This window comes from Aquarana catesbeiana, linkage group LG04 (assembly GCF_042186555.1).
Source record: "Aquarana catesbeiana isolate 2022-GZ linkage group LG04, ASM4218655v1, whole genome shotgun sequence".
Lineage (NCBI taxonomy): Eukaryota > Metazoa > Chordata > Amphibia > Anura > Ranidae > Aquarana > Aquarana catesbeiana.
The window spans coordinates 17,132,724-17,156,622 of NC_133327.1; the positions used below are offsets into that span (position 1 = coordinate 17,132,724).

Here is a 23,899-nt window from a genome sequence, read left to right on the forward strand (position 1 = left end):
CCCCTCAACAATGACCCCCTCTCTGCTTCTCCACCCTCAACAATAACCCCCCTCTCCGCTTCTCCACCCTCAACAATAACCCCCATCCCTGCCTCTCCACCCTTAACAATGACCCCCTCTCTGCTTCTCCACCCTCAACAATGACCCCCCTCCCCGCCTCTCCACCCTCAACAATGACCCACTCTCTGCTTCTCCACCCTCAACAATGACCCCCCTCCCCCCTAAACAATGATCCGCTTTCTGCTTTTCCACCCTCAACAATAACCCCCCTCCCCGCTTCTCCACCCTCAATAATAACCCCCATCCCTGCCTCTCCACCCTCAACAATGACCCCCTCTCTGCTTCTCCACCCTCAACAATGACCCCCCTCCCCGCCTCTCCACCCTCAACAATGACCCACTCTCTACTTCTCCACCCTCAACAATAACCCCCCTCCCCGCTTCTCCACCCTAAACATTAACCCCCCTCCCCGCCTCTCCACCTCCAACAATAACCCCCTTTCTACTTCTTCACCCTCAACAATAACCCCCCTCCCCACTTCTCCACCCTCAACAATAACCCCCATCCCTGCCTCTCCACCCTCAACAATAACCCCCCTCCCCACTTCTCCACCCACAATAATTACCCCCCTCCCCGCCTCTCCACCCTCAACAATAACCCCCCTCCCTGCTTCTCCACCCTCAACAATAACCACAATCCCTACTTCTCCACCCTAAACAATAACCGCCCCGCCTCTCCACCCCCAATAACGCCCCTCCCTGCTTCTCCACCCTCAACAATAACCCCCCTCCCCGTTTCTCCACCCTAAACAATAACACCCCTCCCTGCTTCTCCACCCTCAATAATAACCCCCCTCCCCGCCTCTCCACCCTCAAAAATAACCCCCCCTCCCTGCTTCTCCACCCTCAGCAGGAGGGGGGCTGTGTAATGATGGGGGTATTATGGGCGACGGATCCTGTGTAATAACGTGGAGGGGTAGTATGGGGGAGGAGGTCCTGTGTAATGATGTGGGGGGGGGGGTCCTGTAACTATGGGGGTAGTATGGGGAATAGGGGTCCTATGTAGTGATTTGGGTAGTGTGGTGGGGGGAGTCCTGTGTAATAATGGGGAGGGGGGGCAAATTGCCTTGGGGGGGGCAGGAAAATGTTTGCCCAGGGTCCAATCAATATTAAAAACGGCCCTGAAAGGGGCAAAATTCCTCCCAATCACTCCAACAATGTGGCACAGTTCCTCCCTCTGACGCCAATGATGGGAAACAATTTCTCCCACTGACACTAAAGATGGGGTATTGTTTTTTCCCACTGACTTCAGGACCTTTTCTACTCCCAATGGTCAAAGTTTGGCCCACCTTAAGTCTCAGGGACAGTAAACTGGCCCTTGGTTTTAGAAAGTTTGGAGACCCCTGTTTTAGATTGTAAGCTCTCAGGTCCAGGGCTCTCCTAACCCTTTTGTCCCTTTTTATATGGTAAAGTCCTATGCAAACTGTGACGCCAGAGAAATCCTGTACACTAATAGTTCATAAACGACTGGCCCCCAAACTGCGCCTTTATACAGGGCCCTCTTCTGTGCACCTCTGCAGGTCAACAAAGCCTCTTTGTGGAATGTACGGCTCTGCGTTCTGTTTTGAGACTCTGCAGATGTTTACGGAATAAAAGTCTTTCTGGATTTTAGCTTATCAGTCTCATCATAACATGTCCACGGCTCACAAGAAATGTGTTTTCTCACCCAATTAGCACATCTTGACATTTGCATATCCCAGCAATTTCCAAAACGTGTGACTGTGAGATGGAGTTTAATATTAGAACGTTTATAGAAAAGCATCAAAACATTCGGCAACTAAAAAATACCAGAAAGTCTTGAGGTTAAATGAAGGCCCCGCTGGTGCATCGCCAACCCATGCGGGAGGGATCATTTCTGAAAGGTCATTTCATATGTAACGGCCCCGGTCTATGAGCCAACTCGGCCAACTGCTAATCCCATTGAGGATACGTTCAACTCGGCTTTCCATGTAATGGTTACACGGCAGAACATATGTATCCCACCGGGCACAATGCTTGTACCAAGTGCTCCTGGGGTCCTTTTGAGTCTCCCTTTAAAGACTTCCCAGTATGAGTGTGTAAGAGGGGCTTCCTGGTTGGCTGAATTTGGTGCCAAAAGCACAAGTCCCTACCCCCCTGGCTCCAGGCCTGATACAACACTGTCCCTTCTGTTGAGGCCAAACCCTCCACCATTGTGGGTCCTGCTTCTTGCTATAGGCCTCCACATAACGTTCCCGGTCATAGACTTTTGTTTATCCAAGGAAGGAATGTCCACACAAGAATGCTTGTGCCAAGTGCTCCTGTGGTCCTTTTGAGTATCCCTTTAAAGACTTCCCAGTATGAGTGTGTAAGAGGGGCTTCCTGGTTGGCTGAATTCGGTGCCAAAAGCATAAGTTCCTACCCCCCTGGCTCCAGGCCTGCTAGAACACAGTCCCTTCTGTTGAGGCCGAACCCTCTAGTTTTGGGTCCTGCTCCTTGCTATGGGCCTCTACATAACGTTCCCGGCCATAGACTTTTGTATATCCAAGGAACGAATGTCCACACAAGAATGCTTGTGCCAAGTGCTCCTTGGGTCCTTTTGAGTCTCCCTTTAAAGACCTCCCAGTATGGGTGTGTAAGTGGGGCTTCCTGGTTGGCTGAATTTGGTGCCAAAAGCACAAGTCCCTACCCCCCTGGCTCCAGGCCTGCTACAACACTGTCCCTTCTGTTGAGGCCAAACCCTCTACCATTGTGGGTCCTGCTTCTTGCTATAGGCCTCCACATAACGTTCCCGGTCATAGACTTTTGTTTATCCAAGGAAAGAATGTCCACACAAGAATGCTTGTGCCAAGTGCTCCTGTGGTCCTTTTGAGTATCCCTTTAAAGACTTCCCAGTATGAGTGTGTAAGAGGGGCTTCCTGGTTGGCTGAATTTGGTGCCAAAAGCATAAGTCCCTACCCCCCTGGCTCCAGGCCTGCTAGAACACTGTCCCTTCTGTTGAGGCCGAACCCTCTACTGTTTTGGGTCCTGCTCCTTGCTATAGGCCTCCACATAACGTTCCCGGCCATAGACTTTTGTATATCCAAGGATGGAATGTCCACACAAGAATGCTTGTGCCAAGTGCTCCTTGGGTCCTTTTGAGTCTCCCTTTAAAGACTTCCCAGTATGGTGTGTAAGAGGGGCTTCCTGGTTGGCTAAATTTCGATGCCAAAAGCACAAGTCCCTACCCCCCTTTCTCCAGGCCTGCTAGAACACTGTCCTTTCTGTTGAGGCCAAACCCTCCACCATTGTGGGCCCTGCTCCTTGCTGTAGGCCTCCACATAATGGTCCCGGTCATAGACTTTTGTATATCCAAGGAATGTCCACACAAGAATGCTTGTGCCAAGTGCTCCTTGGGTCCATTTGAATCCCCTTTTAAAGGCTTCCCAGTATGAGTGTGTAAGAGGGGCTTTTTTGGTGCCAAAAGCACAAGTCCCTACCCCCCTGGCTCCAGGCCTGCTAGAACACTGTCCTTTCTGTTGAGGCCAAACCCTCTACCGTTGTGGGTCCTGCTCCTTGCTATAGGCCTCCACATAACGTTCCCGGCCATAGACTTTTGTATATCCGAGGAAGGAATGTCCATACAAGAAGTAGTTTTTCTGCACTTACTGGTGGTAGTCAGGAAATGACATAACAGGCACATCACAAGGACATACATTTGGGGTAACTTCACATTACACAGTCACATTTAGTGGACGGTCCGCAGTAGTCACAAGTGAAAACATGCAGTAGCTCCACAGCCATCTCTCTTACAGTCTCTCCTTTGCACAGGGTCATCAGTACTCACAGGCACAGCCGCTAATAAGGCATTACAAAAAACCCTCCTGTACTAGGCCTGGGCCTCATCAGTTCAAAAGGGGGGCCCAGGCACCTGCTGAACAGGAGGGCAGGCTGTACTGTCTTGTTGCAGCCACCGATCCACTTCTGCCTCCACCTGCAGCACTGCCAGCTTCTCTTCCTCTACCTCCTTCCGGCTGCATGGGCCCCTTCCATCTGCTGTCTGGGGGCCCCCCTTTGTGTCCCTTTCCCCCCACAGCTCTGCCGGCTTCCCTCCTCTCTGTCCAGAAGCTGTTGCAGGCACACAGGGGGATGTTTCAGGATGGAGAGTGGGGGGGGAAGGGGCATTTAAATATGTAATTTACTGGTACCTGCCTTTCCTGAATGAACACAGTGAGTGATCGGTATCAATCACTCCTGTGCCCATTCATCACTGAAGCACAATAAACTGTTTACTATGCTTCAGTTTGTGAATGAGCAGGAAGCCTCAGATTACTTCCTGTTCATTCATCTGTGCAGCTGAGGCTGTAGAGAATGGGACTGATAAATCTGTCCTCAGGCACTTTCGGCCGGGAGGGCACGTCAGGTAGGATGTACGGGGCCCCATGATTACTAACAGGGCTGCGCTCTCTGCAGTCAACACTGATGTGATGGAGGGGGGCTTTTGATGTGAAAGGAAGGGGGGGGGGTCATTCTGATGTGATGGGGGGGCTTCTGAGGGGGTAGAGGGGGCTCTGATATGAAACAAGGCTCTGATTTGGTGGGGAGCTTCTAAAATGAGGGGGGGACTCTAAAATGAAGGGGGCTTCTGATGTGAAAGGGGGACACTGATGGAATGGAAAGGAGGCTCTGATGTGATGGGGGGGGGGCTTCTGATTGGAAGCAGGAACTCTGGTGTGAGGGGGAGGACCCTGATGTGAACGGGGGGGCCTGATGTACAAGGGGCTTCCTAATGTGAAAAGGGGGCACTGATGTGATGGGGGGGGGCTTCTGAGGTGGAAGCGGAGGTTCTGATATGAAACTAGGCTCCGATGTGATGGGGGGGGGCTTCTAAAATGATGAGGGGACTCTGATGTGAAGGGGGATTCTGATGTGAAAGGGGAGGGAAACTCTGATGTGATGGGGGGGGGCTTCTGAGGGGGAAGCAGTGGTTCTGGTATGAAACCAGGCTCCGATGTTATAGGGGGGCTTCTAAAATGAGGAGGGGACTCTGATGCGAAGGGGGATTCTAATGTAAAAGGGGAGGAAGGCTCTGATGTGATGGGGGGGGGCTTCTAAAATGAGGAGGGGACTCTGATGCGAAGGGGGATTCTAATGTAAAAGGTGAGGAAGGCTCCGATGTGATGGGGGGGGGCTTCTAAAATGAGGAGGGGACTCTGATGTGATGGGAGATTCTAATGTAAAAGGGGAGGAAGGCTCTGATGTGATGGGGGGCTTCTGAGGTGGAAGCGGAGGTTCTGATATGAAACCGGGCTCCGATGTGATGGGGTGCTTCTAAAATGATGAGGGGACTCTGATGTGATGGGGGGGGGCTTCTAAAATGATGAGGGGACTCTGATGTGATGGGGAGGGGGCTTCTAAAATGAGGAGGGGACTCTGATGTGATGGGAGATTCTAATGTAAAAGGGGAGGAAGGCTCTGATGTGATGGGGGGCTTCTGAGGTGGAAGCGGAGGTTCCGATATGAAACCGGGCTCCGATGTGATGGGAGGGCTTCTAAAATTATGAGGGGACTCTGATGTGATGGGGGGGGGCTTCTTAAATGATGAGGGGACTCTGATGTGAAGGGGGGGCTTCTGAGGGGGAAACAGAGGTTCTGATATGAAACCAGGCTCCGATGTTATAGGGGGGTTTCTAAAATGAGTAGGAGACTCTGATGTGACGGGGGATTCTAATGTAAAAAGGGAGGAAGGCTCTGATGTAATGGGGGGCTTCTGGGGGGGAAGCAGAGGCTCTGATGTGATGGGGGACCCTAATGTGAAAGGGGGACACTGGTGTGATGGGGAGGGGGCTTCTGAGTGGGAAGAGCAGGTTCTGATATGATATGATTTTTTGTGGCCCCTGAATTTTTGCAAAATATACAATGCCGTCCCCTTACTAAAAAGAGGGCCCTTTAGTGTTGGGAGCCCATTCTGAATTAATAGGCCTCCTTGACGCAACCCATGTTCACATTGCGCCGTAACGCGCATTACTAGGTATTATAAGGGCAGTGGTTGGATGGTGGCAGCTCACTATAACAAAGTACTCACCAGCGCACGTTGTACCGCGCTCTGCCTCCTCATCCTCCCACCACTTCATCTGACAGCTCCAGCAACCGCACTTAACGCACCGCGTTCTTGAACGCTTTCCAAGCTATTTTTATTCAATATTTCCCTTGCAGCGCCGGAGATTTGAACCTCCTCTCTATGTAGGTGCTTGACTTAAAAATAGGCAAAACACAGTGTAACCATTTCCCTGCCGAAAAACTCACGACTGTTTTTTTTTTTTTTTTTTGCTATCTGAAGGCCAAAAACATCCAAAAAAATTTGAAAGACCTCTGAAAATGGAAGATGTAAGTCCAGCGTTTAACAGCTTCTTTCATTCCGCCCAAAGGTGGTATTTCAGATGTGGGTGAATGATTGGGCCCTGCGGCATGCAAATGCCACCTGTCCAGGAAGACCCGCTCCTCCAGACTGATATACTCGCTTCATTTTGACATTTGCATAACTCCTCCCACTCAATCTTCTCCCCTGCAGAAGACGCTTACTGACGTAGGAGAGCAGGAGCTGCAGGATCACGTGACTGGACCAGACTAGATTAGAAATAGCTAAAGTACACAGATCTTTTTTAATACAGGCTCCCATGTCCCAGCCGTTGTCGGCACTTCCTCTTCTTCCCTGCAGCAGCCACTTACACAGGAGAGCTGGAGCTGCAGGATCACATGTCAGGTCCAGACTAGATTAGAAACAGCTAAAGTACACAGATCTTTTTTAATACAGGCTCCCATGTCCCAGCCGCTGTTGGCACTCTCTCCTCTTCCCTGCAGCAACCACTTACTGCCATTTTTATACAGGTTCCCATGTCCCAGCTGTTGTCAGCGCTCCCTCCTCTCTCCTGCAGCATCCACTTACTGACACAGGAGAGCTGGAGCTGCAGGATCACGTGACCGGACCAGACTGAATTAGGTAAGTCCACAGATCTTTTTTTATGCAAGGTATGCAGAGTGTCTTTTAGGATTCATTCATGTGGGCAGTTTCACCCTTAGTCTGTTACTGGACCATGTCTTTAGGCATCAGGGGAGAGGAGGGAGTGCTAACAATGGCTGGGCCATGGGAGCCTATGGGTGACATCACGGCTGTGGGAATTCACAGCACCTTTGTGAATGAGGCCAATACTACAATCTGCATAACCTGTATAAAAAGATCTGTGGACTTACCTTTTACTGGTTCAGTCACATGATTCAACAGCTCCAGCTCTCCTGTGCCAATGAGCAGCTGCTGCAGGGAAGAGGAGGAAGCAGCGACAACAGCTGGGCCATGGGAGCCTATGGGTGATGTCGCGGTTCCAGGAATTCACAGCCTGTGTGGATGAAGCCTTTGACAGTGACATGATTCAGCAGCGTTAGCTCTCCTGTGACCAGTGAGCAGCTGGTGCAGGGGAGAGGAGGGAGCGCTGACAACAGTTGGGCCATAGAAACCTATGGGTGATGTCACGGCTCCGTGAATTCACAGCCGTTGTAAGAGCCTGTGTGAAGGAGGCCAAAACTACAATCTACATACCCTGAATAAAAAGATTTGTGGACTTACCTTTTTTAATCCAGTCTGGTTACATGATTCAGCAGCTCCAACTCTCCTGTGATAGTGAGCAGCTGCTGCAGGGGAGAAGAGGTAGTGCCGACAACAGCTGGGCCATGGTAGACTATGGGTGACGCCTCAGCTCTGGGAATTCACAGCCATTATAAGTGCCTGTGTGAATGAGGCCAAAACTACAATCTAAGATCTGTGGACTTACCCTTTTTTTAATCCGGTACGGTCCCATGATTCAGCAGCTCCAGCTCTCCTGTACTAGTGAGCAGCTGCTGCAGGGGAGGGGAGGGATCGCCGACAACGGCTGGGCCATGGGAGCCTATGGGTGATGTCATGGCTCTGGAAATTCACAGCCGTTGTAAGTGTCTGTGTGAATGACGCCAAAACTACAATCTGCATACCCTGTATAAAAGATCTATAGCCTTACCTTTTTTTTAATCCAGTCCAGGCCCATAATTCAGCAGCCCCATTGAGAAGCTGCTGCAGGGGAGAGGAGGGAGCACCAACAATAGCTGGGCCATGGGAGCCTATAGGTAACGTCAAGGCTCTGGGAATTCACAGCCTGTGTGGATGAAGCCTTTGACAGTGACATGATGCAGCAGCTCCAGTTCTCCTGTGCCACTGAGCAGCTGCTGCAGAAGAGAGGAGGGAGCGCCGACAACCACAGGGCCATGGGAGCCTATGGGTGACATCACGGCTCTGGGAACTCACAGCTGTTGTAAGCACCTTTATGAATGAGGCCAAAACTACAATCTAAGATCTGTAGACTTACCTTTTTTTAATCTGGTCCGGTCCCATGATTCAGCAGCTCCAGCTCTTTTGTGCCTGTGAGCAGCTGCTGTAGGGGAGAGGAGGGAGCACACACAATAGCTGGGCCATGGGAGCCTATGGGTGATGTCATGGCTCTGGGAATTCACAGCCTGTGTGGATGAGGCCTTTGACTGTGACATGATTCAGCAGCTCCAGCTCTCCTGTACCATTGAGCAGCTGCTGCAGGAGAGAGGAGGGAGTGCTGACAACCGCTGGGCCATGGGAGCCTATGGGGGTCGCCACGGCTCCGGGAATTCACAGCCTGTGTGGATGATGCCTTTGACGGTGACCCGAGTCAGCAGTTCCATCTCTCCTGTGCCAGTGTGCAACTGCTACAGGGGAGAGGAGGGAGCGGTGACAACAGCTGGGACATAGGAGCCTATGGGTGAAGTTACGGCTCAGGGAATTCAAATCCTGTGTAAATGAGGCCTTTGACAGTGACATGATTCAGCAGCTCCAGCTCTCCTGTGCCAGTGAGCAGCTGCTGCAGGGGAGAGGAGGGAGTGCTGACAACAGCTGGGCCATAGGAGCCTATGGGTGAAGTTAAGGCTCAGGGAATTCAAATCCTGTGTAAATGAGGCCTTTGACAGTGACATGATTCAGCAGCTCCAGCTCTCCTGTGCCAGTGAGCAGCTGCTGCAGGGGAGAGGAGGGAGTGCTGACAACAGCTGGGCCATAGGAGCCTATGTATGAAGTTATGGCTCAGGGAATTCAAATCCTGTGTAATTGAGGCCTTTGACAGTGACATGATTCAGCAGCTCCCCCTCTCCTGTGCCAGTGAGCAGCTGCTGCAGGCGAGAGGAGGGAGCGCTGACAACAGCTGGGCCATAGGTAACGTCACAGCTCCGGGAATTCACAGCCTTTGTAAGTCCCGGTGTGAATGAGGCCAAAACTTCCATCTGCATACCCTGTATAAAAAGATCTGTGGACTTGCCTTTCTTTAATCTGGTTCAGTCCCATGATTCAGCAGCTCCTGCTCTCCTGTGCCAGCGAGCAGCTGCTGCAGGGGAGAGAGAGGAGGGAGCGCCGACAACAGCTGGGCCATAAAAGCCTATGAGTGACGTCATGGCTCTGGCAATTCACAGCCTGTGTGAATGAGGCCTTTGTCAGTGACGTGATTCAGCAGCTCCAGCTCTCCCGTGCCAGTGAGCAGCTGCTGCAGGGGAGAGGAGGGAGCTCTGTCAACCACTGGGCTATAGGAGCCCATGGGTGAAGTTACGGCTCGGGGAATTCAAATCCTGTGTAAATGAGGCCTTTGACAGTGACATGATTCAGCAGCTCCAGCTCTCCTGTGCCAGTGAGCAGCTGCTGCAGGGGAGAGGAGGGAGTACCGACAAAAGCTGGGCCATGGGAGCCTATGGGTGATGTCACGGCTCCAGAAATTCACATCCTGTGTGAATGAGGCCTTTGAAAGTGACATGATTTAGCAGCTCCAGCTCTCCCGTACCATTTAGTAGCTGCTGCAGGGGAGAGGCGGGAGCTCTGACAACTGGGCCATAGGAGCCTATGGGTGAAGGTACGGCTCTGGGAATTCAAATCCTGTGTAAGTGAGGCCTTTGACAGTAAAAATTCCGATCGACCATGAAAAAAAAGGATACATTTGTATCCCGCGTTACGATTGTTCTGTCATCACTTTGCTGTGAGTATTGTTGGGAACGCAACGGGGGGCCAGTTCTTCTAAACATAGTGTAGAAGATTTCTATTCCGTTTGCTCTCACGGCCAGCGAAATGAGATGATAATAATAATTTACCAGCATGAGCGTGCAGCCGGATTCCATTCTTCCGTGACCCTTGTAACCTTCCAATGAGTCATTCTTGTGTAAAGTGATTCAATGTTTGCAAACAGCAGCAGGAGCCGATGGAAACCTCAAAATGCATGTTGACGCACGTTAAACCCCTACTAGTGTACCAAAAACACGTCGTCATTTTTTTTTGCACAGCCAACAGATCTGCAAAAACACACGTTGCGCTTGCAATGCCATTCATCGTTAACGGCACGCCCAATGCGCCGAGCAAGAAGCGCGCCTGCGCGTGCGCAAAGAACACCGGCATAAAAAACCATGCTCAAAAAGGTAGCTTCTTTGCTGCGCTTTGCCTTGCATAAGAAATTCCATTCAAATATATCGGTCTCCCTACAAAGCGGAAACCGCACATTATCGGCGCCTACGTCGCGTTACAGTAGTGTGAATAGGGGCTAGTGTCCATTGCTGTGAGTTCAATGCATGTTGAATGCAATGCGCATTGTATTGAAGGTCAACACGCACATCAATGCGCGTTGATGCCCGTCACTGAAGCATGACTAGCACCCATGCATTGACGTACTGCACACATTAACGCAACATGTGACGAAACGCGCTGAATGTGTTGAGGTGCCTTTAACTTTAACCACTTGCCGCTCGCCCTGTAGCGATATGACGTCGGCAAAGTGGTTTAGTTTTCCTGATCGGACGTCAAATGACGTGATCAGGATAACAAGGGGGTGATCGGAGGTGCTGTGTGTCAGTCTGTTCTGCGGTGCCTTTCCTTACTAATGGTACCCCAATGCACCTTGTCAAGGGATGTGCAGCACACCTATAGTAACACAAAACCATGCGTTGTGGTGTGCACTTTCTCCAGTGCCAGCTGTTCATCATACGTGATAGTGACAACAGTGGACCATGCCTGCACAGGTCGGCACAGCCCTTGTAGTCTCCACCATGGGTGCACGTGACAGGGTGACAACGCAGGAGTACAATTGGAATGCAGTTGTCACCCTATAACCTGCTTGGTAGGATCACCAGGATTTTTTTTTTATAGTGAAAGATTTAAAGATATTGCAGATTTATAGAGATTGAAGACAAGATTTGTTATTACAATTAAGCCCAATTCTATGTTTTTTCGATAGTTGCCCAGCACTTGCTGCAATACACACCTCTTTTCCGGAGCCAGTCAGGAGACGTCCGATTGCCACCGGCTTAAATAACAGAGCAACAAGTGACTTGGTATTTGATCAACACATTACTATGAATAAGCTGAGTCCCCGTGCTGACAGTGTATTCCAGTGTCACAAATTTCATTCTCCTCCTGTGTTCTTCTTATCCTTGTGTCCCCTCTGTTTGCTTTTGTGCATCTCCATGTCCTCTTCTACACCCCAGTGTCTCCAAGCACACCATGTGGCCCCAGTGTACCTCTGTGCACCTCTATGTGACTAGTGTGACTAGTGTGCCTCTGTGTGACTAGTGTGCCTATGTGTCTCCAGCATGCCTCTGTGTCTTCAAGTGCAACCCTGTGACCCCAAATTTTCTCTGTGTACCCCTGTGCCTCCAGCGTTCCTCTGTGTCTCCAAGTGCAACCCTATGACTCCAGATTTTCTCTGTGCACTTCCATGCATCCAGGTGTACCCCTGTGCCTCCAGCGTTCCTCTGTGTCTCCAAGTGCAACCCTATGACTTCAGATTTTCTCTGTGCACCTTCATGTATCCAGGTGTACCCCTGTGCATCCAGCTTTCCTCTGCATATCCAAGTGCTACCCTGTGGCTCCAGAGCTCCTCTATCCACTGCCGTGTCACCAAGTGTACTCCTGTGTTGCCTATGAGCTCCTGTGTCTACAAGTGCTACCCTGTGACTCCAAAGTTCCTCTGTGTGCCTCCATGCATCCAGGTGAACCCCTGTGCCTCCAGCATTCCTCTGTGTCTCCAAGGGCAACCATGTGACTCCAGATCTCCTCTGTGAACCTCTATGTATCCAAGTGTACCCCTGTGCCTCCATCATTCCTCTCTGTCTCCAAGTGCTACCCTGTGACTCAAGAGTTCTTCTGTGCACTTCCATGCAGCCAGGTGCACCCCTGTGCCTTCAACGTTCCTCTGTGTCTCCAAGTGTTACCCTGTGACTCCAAAGTTCCTCTGTGTGCCTCCATGCATCCAGGTGAACCCCTGTGCCTCCAGCATTCCTCTGTGTCTCCAAGGGCAACCATGTGACTCCAGTTCTCCTCTGTGAACCTCCATGTATCCAAGTGTACCCCTGTGCCTCCAGCATTCTTCTCTGTCTCCAAGTGCTACCCTGTGACTCAAGAGTTCTTCTGTGCTTTTCTATGCATCCTGGTGTACCCCTGTGCCTTCAATATTACTCTGTGTCTCCAAGTGCTACCCTGTGACTCTACAGCTCCTCTGTGCACCTCCGTACATCCAAATGTCTGTGCTGCCAGAATGCCTTAATGCACCTATGTGCCACCAAATTTCCCATGTGCCACCAGTGCGTCTCTTTGTCCCCAATTGCAACCCTGTGATTCCAGATTTCCTCTGTGCACCTCCATGCTACCAGGAGTACCCCTGTGCCTCCAGCATTCCTCTGCTTATCCAAGTGCTACCCTGTGACTCCAGAGCTCCTCTGTCCACTGCCGTATCACCAAGTGTACCCCTGTGTTGCCAGTGAATCCCTGTGACTCCAGAGCTCCTCTGTGTGCCTCCATGCATCCAGGTGTACCCCTGTGCCCCCAGCGTTCCTCTGTGCACTTCCATGTCAACAAGTGTACTCTTGTGCTGTCAGCATTTTTCTGTGTGCCTCCATGTCTCCAAGTACACCATGTGACTCCTTCCTCCAGGTGCACCCCTGTGCCTCCAGCATTCCTCTGTGTCTCCAAGTGCTAACCTGTGACTCAAATGTTTTTGAGTCACAGGTTAGCTCTTCTGATAGTATCTATCTTTAGCCTCAGGTATGCTCCTCTGACAGTAACCCCTACTACCTCTACCCTCAGGTATGCTGCTCTCATAGTACCTTCTACGACCTGTATCCTCAGGTACACTCCCCTAATAGTATCTTCTTCTATCTCCACCCTCTTGTACACTTCTCCGATAGTACCTTCTACTACTTCTGTCCTCAGGTACTCTCCTCCGATAGCACCTTCTACTACTTCTACTCTCAGGTTCTCTCCTCCAATAGTACTTTCTACTACTTCTACTTTCAGGTTCTCTCCTCCGATAGTAGCTTCTACTACTTCTACTCTCAGGTTCTCTCCTCCGATAGTAGCTTCTACTACTTCTACTCTCAGGTTCTCTCCTGCGATAGTACCTTCTACTACTTCTACTCTCAGGTTCTCTCCTCCGATAGTACCTTTTACTACTTCTACTCTCAGGTTCTCTCCTCTGATAGTACCTTCTACTACTTCTACTCTCAGGTTCTCTCCTCCGATAGTACCTTTTACTACTTCTACTCTCAGGTTCTCTCCTCTGATAGTACCTTCTACTACTTCTACTCTCAGGTTCTCTCCCCCGATAGTACCTTCTACTACTTCTACTCTCAGGTTCTCTCCTCCGATAGTACTTTCTACTACTTCTACTCTCAGGTTCTCTCCTCCAAAAGTACCTTCTACTACTTCTACTCTCAGGTTCTCTCTTCTGATAGTACCTTCTACTACTATTAACCTCAGGAACTCTTTCGATAGTACCCTCTATTATCTCTACCCTCAGGTACGCTTCTGCTTTAATCAGGATTGTCCTTTTCACAGTGGATATGGACCCCAGTCCATGACACCATGTTGATAGTTCTAGTCTTGTATCGCGCCCCAAATACAACTGTTTTTTCCATCTCTGGATTTCCCCAGTTACACGGGCTATAAATGTTCATCTGCAGTCAAATCCAACACCTCCCCTCCCGGTGTGAACACACTTATCACATCTGTCACTTCTCACCCAAACGTGGCACTTATCACCCGCTGCTGTGTCTTGTTTTGTTTCACAGCGCCAGGCGTACCTGTGCGCCGGGTCTCGTGCCCCGTGCAGGCGTGCTTCAGAAACTGAAGACATTTGGCTGCTAATTACCAATAGATAAAGTGACACATGGTCCGGGTACACCAAGTTCCCCGCGAGCGTTGGCCCCGCACTCGCTGCTAATGACATGACTGCCAAGAATGCAGAGAACAAATATATTAAAGGGGAACTCTAACCTAAACTAGTTTCTATTCACAAATCTTATATATAACTATACCTAATAACTATTTAAATATGTCAATCCAAAAACTTTTTCTTTTTCTTTTTTTTGTTTTGTATAGAGATGGGGGAGGATTGGAACACAAAGCAGATTGTATAAAGTACAGGTTCAATTTTGTTTAGACTCCAATATCATAAAAAGCCAATGGCTTTTGGGGGTTCATCAGGGCGTGGCACTGGTGAACAAAGTGTGTGCTGTACTGATAAAATTGGAGGGATCCTGAGGGGGGCTCATTAGTATGATTGCTCCAAATGCTGAATAATTTGTTCCCTGAGCTCCCATTTGACTATTTCAGTACCACTTGCAGACAGCAGGTGGCGAGCTCCACAGCTACTTTCTACAGGTTTAGAAAGCTGATGCCACCAAAGAGCAAGAGAGATCAGATTATACAGACAGTTGAATGACTCATAAGGGGTCAATGATGGGACACTGTTCCTCCCACTGATGCCAATGATGGGGCACTATTCCTCCCACTGATACCAATTATGGGGCACTATTCCTCCCACTGATACCAATGATAGGGCACTATTCCTCCCACTGATACCAATGATGGGGGGACTATTCCTTCCACTGATTCCAAAAATGGGGCACTATTCCTCCCACTGATACCAATGATGGGGCACTATTCCTCCCATTGATACCAATGATGGGGCACTATTCATCCCACTGATACCAATGATGGGTCACTATTCCTTCCACTGATACCAATGATGGGGCACTATTCCTTCCACTGATGCCAATGATGGGGCACTATTCCTCACACTTATACCAATGAGGGGGTACTATTCCTCCCACTTATACCAATGATGGGGTACTATTCCTTCCACTGATGCCAATGATGAGTCACTATTCCTTCCACTGATACCAATGATGGGTCACTATTCCTTCCACTGATACCAGTGATGGGGCATTATTCCTCCCACTGATACCAATGATGGAGCACTATTCCTCCCACTAATACGAATGATGGGGCACTATTCCTCCCACTTATACCAATGATGGGGTCCTATTCCTCCCACTGATTGGTCATTATTCCTACCACTGATGCCAATGATGGGTCACTATTCCTTCCACTAATACCAATGATGGGTCACTATTCCTACCACTGATGCCAATGATGGGGCACTATTTCTCCAGCTGATACCAATGATGGGGCAATATTCCACCCACTGATACCAATGATGGGCCACTTGCATGCATATCACTAAGATATCCACTTATAAACCTGCAAAATGTCAGATCCCTAGCACATCCAGATCATGGTGAGGATAAAAACTTATTGGCCTCCCCTTGTATGTGACTGGAGGCAGGAGGGATCCATAGACAATGAGGGGCTCCTTCACAGTTATCTGTTCCTGTGCTGCGCATGAATGTGCATTGCGTCAAAATGAATGGGCTGCCAATGCCCAGAAAAGATGCAGCTTTTTTTCTGAAGCTGCATACCACAATGTATGGCAGTGCGTTGCGGCGCAATTCAAAATGGATGGCACTGTGATGTGCATTAATGAGGAAGTAAACCCTGATGGGTTTTTACTTCCTCTTTATTCCCCTGCAAAGTAAAAGCATAATGGGCTAGTATGCATCGCACACTAGCCCATTATGCGGCAATTACCTGCCAACGAAGCCTGCGATGTCCTCCGCGAAGTCCCCGCTGGTGGAAGCATCCATCACGAGAGTGACGTCACTCTCGTGCATGCGCGTGGGAGCCACCAGTCACGGCACTCACTGGAGATGAAACGGCACGGAGGGACGGCTCTTTACTGCGCATGCGCCGATGACCTCATCGGCGCACTACAAGGTAAATATCTCCAAAACGGTGCACGTTTAGGAGATATTTTCAGTACATATAGGTAAGCCTTATTATAGGCTTACCTTTATGTAAAAATGTCTCGGGGGGGGGGGGGTTTACAACCACTTTAACGCATGCATTTTACCGCTACACTTAGCCACGCAAAAGTGCATTTCTGAAATGTACTTGCGGTTACATACTGTACAGTGGAACCTTGGTTTACGAGTAACGCGGTTAACGAGCGTTTTGAAAGACGAGCAACTTTTTTTTTTTAAATTCTGACTCGGTTTGTGAGTGTTGTCTCGCAAAACGAGCAGAATTCAAGCTAATGGGGTGTGCAGTACGGCATTTGACCAGAGGTGCGGGGGGCGTCGGGGACACTCGGAACGGTTCGGAGCCGTTTGGAAATACTCGGAATCACTCGGAAATACTCCGTTCCCGAGTGTTTCTGAGCCTTTCCGAGGCTTTCCGAGTTCAGCCGTGCTGTCCCCGAGTATTTCCGAGGCTCTCCGGCGCCCCCCCAACCTCTGGCCACATGCGGTATTACATGTAATAGAAGTCAATGTGAAACAAATTATCTTTGTTTCCATTGACTTCTATGGGGAAACTCGCTTTTTTATGCGAGTGCTTTGGATTACAAGCATTCTCCTGGAACGGATTATGCTCGTAATCCAAGGTTCCACTGTATTATGCTTTAGAAAAAAATGACGCCTACAGGAGATTTTTTTTTTAAACACTTTTGCTCTCCTAGCTTCTCCTCCCCCATTTTTTAGATGACTTTGTGGGGTTGATTTAGTAAAGACAAATAGAGTGTGTGCTATGCAAAGTGCAGTTTCCATTTGCAAATGCGGTTACTCCAGGGACTTACTAAAATGAGCAGAAGCTCTGCTGATTCCATCATCCAATTGTGTGCAAGCAAATATGCTGTATTTTGCACGTGATTGGGTGTTTTTTTGCAAAGTGAAGCTCTCATTTACTAAGCTCTGGAGCAACTGCACTTTGCAAAGTGCAACAGTCTATTTACCTTTAGTAAATCAACCCCTGTGTCTCCTCTACCTCTAAACCTCGTCTATCCATCTGTGTACACTGCTATGCACTGTTACGTTTCTTCCACTAGGCTTGTTTCTGAGATAACATATTTCCGTACGTCAACAAATGGAGAAGCCCGACCCTGGCACTGAACCCTGCTCAGCAAATACAATGCTTTTATTGCCCTTTATCGGGGAACCAGAGAACAGGCAGCATGAAGATTCTTTTTTTTGTTGTTGTTGCAAGGCTTCCCTTTATAAAAGGTAAAAAGTATTCTTTTGTGCGGTATTTTGGGGTTTTCTAATTTTATGTTGATAGGAAAACTATCCTTAACCATGAAGCTAAAAAAAACAAAAAAAAAAACTTGATGATGCCTGAATGCAGTTTTGTAACTTTGGCCTGTGTTAGTAAAATCTGCAACAACTTAGGAATGTATTTTTAAAAAATTCACTTAGCAATTTGCCAAGTGCATGTATATTTGTCCTGTATAAATCGGCAAAAAAACAAACAAATGTTATTTTCTGTGCTTTTCCAATGCATTTCATTGGGAAAATGCCGCATTTGTCCACTAGATGGCACTAAGTATTATAGATGTTTTTTTATGATACTTAGCAACATCCAGTGGTCAAATATGCCATTTTTCCATTCAAATTGAGCCTCCTAAAATCGAGGACTTTCCTCAGAAACCTGGGACGTCTGGTCACCCCACACTATTCCCATAAATACAATAAAAGTTAGGCTTACACAGATTAGGCCTATTATCTCTAATTAAAACTGTTTGGCTGCTTGCCAATTTTCCAGGTAAGTCAGGGAAGCTGGATGCAGGCGGAGGGATTGGGGAATGTGACCATGCCTTATGTTACCCCTTAAATACACAGGGGGGTTGATTTACTAAAGGCAAATCCACTTTGCACTACAAGTGCACTGCAAGTGCATTCATAAGTGCAGTCGCTTTAGATCTGAGGGGAAGATCTGAAATGAGGGGAAGCTCCGCTGATTTTTTTCATCCAATCATGTACAAGCAAAAATGCGTTTTTTTACTTTCCTTGCATGTCCCCCTCAGGTCTACAGCGACTGCACTTCCAAGTGCACTTGTAGTGTAAAGGGGATTTGCCTTTAGTGAATAAACCCCTATATTACCAAAACTATTGGGACGCAGGATAAATTCGATGTGTGCAGGTAGGGTGATCGGCTCAGTGGAGGGGGGTAATTACTGGAACAAATCCCCTGTATGTCTCTCTCTGCTGCAGCTGAAAGCTGGCTTCTTCTCCTCTCGGCTTTCAGCTGCTGCAGAGAGAGCCATGCGAGGGATTGGTTCCAGTGATCCCCCCCCCCCCCCGCCACAATGATCACCCTCCCTGTCATCCATACACTATATTGTCAAAAGTATTGGAAAGCCTACCTTTACACGCACATGAACTTTAATGGCATTCCAGTCTTAGTCCGTAGGGTTCAATATTGAGTTGGCCCACCCTTTGCAGCTATTGCAGCTTCAACTCTTCTGGGAAGGCTGTCCACAAGGTTTAGGAGCGTGTCTATGGGAATGTTTGACCATTCTTCCAGAACTGCATTTGTGAGGTCAGGTACAGATGTTGGATGAGAAGGCCTGGCCCGCAGTCTCCACTCTAATTCATCCCAAAGATGTTCTATCAGGTTGAGACACACTATAGGATCCTTCAAGATGGAGAGTGGGGTAAGGGTCTGGTAAATGTCATATTTACCAACCCCTTCCTTTCCTGAATGAACACAATAACTCCAGGGATAAAGCGATAATTCTCCCACTCTACAAGACTCTGGTCCAGCCGCACCTAGAGTATGCTGTCCAGTTCTGGGCACCAGTCCTCAGGAAGGATGTACTGGAAATGGAGCGAGTACAAAGAAGGGCAACAAAGCTAACAAAGGGTCTGGAGGATATTAGTTATGAGGAAAGGTTGCGAGCACTGAACTTATTCTCTCTGGAGGAGACGCTTGAGAGGGGATATGATTTCAATATACAAATACCGTACTGGTGACCCCACAATAGGGATAAAACTTTTTTGCGGAAGGGAGTTTAACAAGACACGTGGCCACTCATTAAAATTAGAAGAAAAGAGGTTTAACCGTTAACGGCATAGAGGGTTCTTTACTGTAATGCCCCGTACACACGGTCGGATTTTCTGACGGAAAATGTGTGATAGGACCTTGTTGTCGGAAATTCCGACCGTGTGTAGGCTCCATCACACATTTTCCTTAGGATTTTCCGACACACAAAGTTTGAGAGCAGGATATAAAATTTTCCGACAACAAAATCCGTTGTCGGAAATTCCGATCGTGTGTACACAAATCCGACGGACAAAGTGCCACGCATGCTCAGAATAAATAAAGAGATGAAAGCTATTGGCCACTGACCCGTTTATAGTCCCGACGTACGTGTTTTACATCACCGCGTTCAGGATGATCGGATTTTCCGACAACTTTGTGTGACCGTGTGTATGCAAGACAAGTTTGAGCCAACATCCGTCGGAAAAAATCCTAGGATTTTGTTGTTGGAATGTCCGAACAAAGTCCGACCGTGTGTACGGGGCATAAGAGCGGCAAGGATGTGGAATTCCCTTCCACAGGTGGTGATCTCAGTGGGGAGCATCAATACTTTCAAGAAACTTTAAGATAAGCACCTGAATGACCACAACATACAGGGATATACAATGTAATACTGACATATAATCACACACATAGGTTGGACTTGATGAACTTGTGTCTTTTTTCAACCTCACCTACTATGTAACTATGTAACACTAGGTGATCGGTACCGATCACTCACTGTGTTCATTCATAACTGAGGCATTGGCTGTATGGGGCCCCGTGTCAGGTCGTCGGTAAGGGTCCCTGTTGTTTCTAACAGCAGCTCTGCACTGCATACTGATAATGGAAGATCTAGCTCCTCGTATGTTCCCCTTATTGTAACAGTGCAGCTATAACTACAGGTTGTGGTGGGGTTTGGGGTCATTTGGTTCATGAGACAGACCATTACAGATCTCTACAATTTTTGTCATCCATTGACAACGAACGCGGTAATGGGGTGTAAGCTGTTTGCACAATTTCCGCTCGTTTCCCTGCCGCTGCCTCGTGCTAATTAGCAGGTCAGACAGATGTTACGAGGGACAATGCATTGTATTTGCACCACTGCTCTTTTTTTGATCTCTCTCTAGGACACATGCATTCCTCCCACGCCAAGCGGCGTGATTCCCTTCCTTCCCCGCTGTGCTTCTATAGAAGATCAGAGTTTAACACCGCTGCTTGTACATAAAGACAGTGTGTGGGAATCAACCTTTTCAATGCTGACTTCTATTCTCTCCTGCGGCAATTACATTTTACAATTAGGCTAAAAATGGCCTTGTAAGCCGAGCATTCAGAAAAACAGAACGTTCTGTCTTAATGAGTACAGGGCGGTATTAATTTGTGTCTTTTCTATCTGCCCGGAGTTCAGCTTTAAGATCATCGTCCTTTTTGCTCTAGAGCTACCTGATTATCTATCTGCTGTACCCAACCGGCATCATTATTTAATTCATTTAATATTTCATAAAAAAAAAAAAAAACAACAAAATAAATAAACCGGACTGAGAATATTTACTGATAGCATGGTAATCTGTGGTTTAGGGGAATTACATACAGTACATACGTACTATTACTACTGTACAATTACATACTATACAATTATCCCTTCCATAATGGAAGCTAACACCTGCTCAGTCACATGTAGACAGACACTAATGCCCTGTACACACGATCGGATTTTTCGATGTAAAATGTGCGATCGGAGCTTGTTGTCAGAAATTCCAACTGTGTGTGGGCTCCATCTTACTTTTTCCATCGGATTTTCCGACACACAAAGTTGGAGAGCAGGCTATAAAATTTTCCGACAACAAAATCCGTTGTCGGAAATTTCCAATCGTGTGTACACAAATCCGACGCACAAAGTGCCACGCATGCTCAGAATAAATTAAGAGACGAAAGCTATTGGCTACTGCCCCGTTTATAGTCCCGACGTACGTGTTTTACGTCACTGTGTTCAGAATGATCGGATTTTCTGACAACTTTGTGTGACCGTGTGTATGCAAGACAAGTTTGAACCAACATCCGTCGGAAAAAATCCATGGATTTTGTTGTCGGAATGTCTGATCAATGTCCGATCGTGTGTACGGGGCATAAGGATGTCACATACAGTATCTCACAAAAGTGAGTACACCCCTCACATTTCTGTAAATATTTTCTTCTATCTTTTCATGTGACAACACTGAAGAAATGACACTTTGCTGCAATGTAAAGTAGTGAGTGTACAGCTTGTATAACAGTGTAAATTTGCTGTCCCGTCAAAATAACTCAACACACAGCCATTAATGTCTAAACCGCTGGCAACAAAAGTGAGTACACCCCTAAGTGAAAATGTCCAAATTGGGCCCAAAGTGTCAATATTTTGAGTGACCACCATTATTTTCCAGCACTGCCTTAACCCTCTTGGACATGGAGTTCACCAGAGCTTCACAGGTTGCCATTGGAGTCCTCTTCTACTCCTTCATGATGACATCACGGAGCTGGTGGATGTTAGAGATCTTGCACTCCTCCACCTTCCATTTGAGGATGCCCCACAGATGCTCAATAGGGTTTAGGTCTGGAGACATGCTTGGCCAGTCCATCACCTTTACCCTCAGCTTCTTTAGCAAGAAAGTGGTCGCCTTGTGAAGACGACCACTGTGAACTCCACTGTGAACCTGTGAAGCTCTGGTGAACTCCATGCCCAAGAAGGTTAAGGCAGTGCTGGAAAATAATGGTGGCCACACAAAATATTGACACTTTGGGCCCAATTTGGACATTTTCACTTAGGGGTGTATTCACTTTTGTTGCCAGTGGTTTAGACATTAATGGCTGTGTGTTGAGTTATCTTGAGGGGACAGCAAATTTACACTGTTATACAAGCTGTACACTCACTACTTTACATTGTAGCAAAGTGTCATTTCTTCAGTGTTGTCACATGAAAAGATAGAATAAAATATTTACAAAAATGTGAGGGGTGTACTTACTTTTGCGAGATACTGTATGTCCTACAAATAATATGACAAGCAGCTTGATGAAATGACTGCTTGAGTGATTGACTTGCCATGATACATAGGAGAACATTTGTCCAACTAACTGCCAGTTTTAAATCTTGGTTGCCATCTGCTGTGCAGAGCCTCGCGTTCTGGAGTATCACAATCTGCTCAGAGCTGTACCCAGCAGATGAACCTGATAAAGGAAACAAATGAGTCTTTCTTTCCACTCTCATTTCCTGATCAATGCGGAACGTTATTTGTGTACAGCTCTTGAAGTGTGACACTGTGATAGGCAAGAAACACTTTTGGGTCTTTCTTTGGACTCTCATCTACAGAATGGTGTACCGATAACAATTGGTACATTTTACCCCTCCTTTCCCTGAATTTCTTCCTGCAGTGCCAAATTCAGCTCTCACATCTGTATTATTTATGGACCAGAGACATTTTTACATTTCTGCTATCGACCTATTGATTTGATAAGAACTGTGTCATACCGTGTGTTGTGCATCCCAAAATGCTGCAGGCTGTATTTTTTGTGTTTAAAATGTACCCCCAGCCCATCCATAGTGCATGGGCTGCCTTAACCACTTTACCTCCTTCCTGACCAGGCCCTTTTTTGCGACATGGCACTGCGTCGCTTTAACTGACAATTGCGCGGTCGTGCGAAGTTGTACCCAAACAAAATTGACGTCCTTTTTTCCCCACAAATAGAGCTTTCTTTTGGTGGTATTCGATCACCTCTGCGTTTTTTTTTTTTTTTTTGCGCTATAAACAAAAAAAGAGCCACAATTTTGAAAAAAAAGCAATATTTTTTACATATATATATAGATAGATATATATCTATATATATATAGATAGATAGATAGATAGATAGATATCTATATCTATCTATCTATCTATCTATCTATCTATCTATCTATCTATCTATCTATCTATCTATCTATCTATATAGATATATATATATATCTATATATATATATATCTAGATATATATATATATAGATATATATATATATCTAGATATATATCTAGATATATATATCTAGATATATATCTAGATCTAGATATAGATATATCTATATCTAGATCTAGATATAGATCTAGATATAGATCTATATATATATAATAAATATCCCCCCAAAAAATATTAAAAAAAACTAAATTTCTCCCTCAGTTTAGGCCAATATGTATTCTTCTACATATTTTTGTCAAAAAAAAAAAAAATCACAATAATTGTATATTGATTGGTTTGCGCAAAAGTTATCGCGTCTACAAAATAGGGGATAGATGGCATTTTTATTATTACGTTTTTTTAAAATTCGTAATGGCGGCAATCTGCGATTTTTATCGTGACTGCGACATTGCGGCGGACAGATCGGACACTTTTGACACTATTTTGGGACCATTGACGTTTATACAGCGATCACTGCTATGAAAATGCACTGATTACCATGTAAATGTCACTGGCAGGGAAGGGGTTAAACACTAGGTGGCGATCAAGGGGGTAAGTGTGTTCCCTCAGTGTGTTCTAACTGTAGGGGGGATGAGCTACCTAGAACATGACAGAGATCACTGCTCCCGATCGCAGGGTGCAGTAGATCCCTGTCACGTTGCTAGGCAGAACA

The 23,899-nt window shown here is 47.3% G+C and overlaps 1 protein-coding gene across 4 annotated transcripts in view; it reads left to right on the forward strand.

Annotated features, from left to right (window-relative positions):
* Window positions 1-23,899, forward strand: part of PTK2B (protein tyrosine kinase 2 beta) — a 198,524-nt gene that overhangs the window by 63,379 nt on the left and 111,246 nt on the right. Inside the window, exon 1 of one of the 4 annotated variants that reach the window (XM_073624879.1) lies at window positions 17,453-17,471. The exons of the other annotated variants lie outside the window; for them this stretch is intronic. The gene's annotated coding sequence lies outside the window, so the exon portion shown is untranslated. Of the gene's footprint in view, window positions 1-17,452; window positions 17,472-23,899 lie in introns of those variants that run through there. 4 annotated transcript variants of the gene reach the window in all.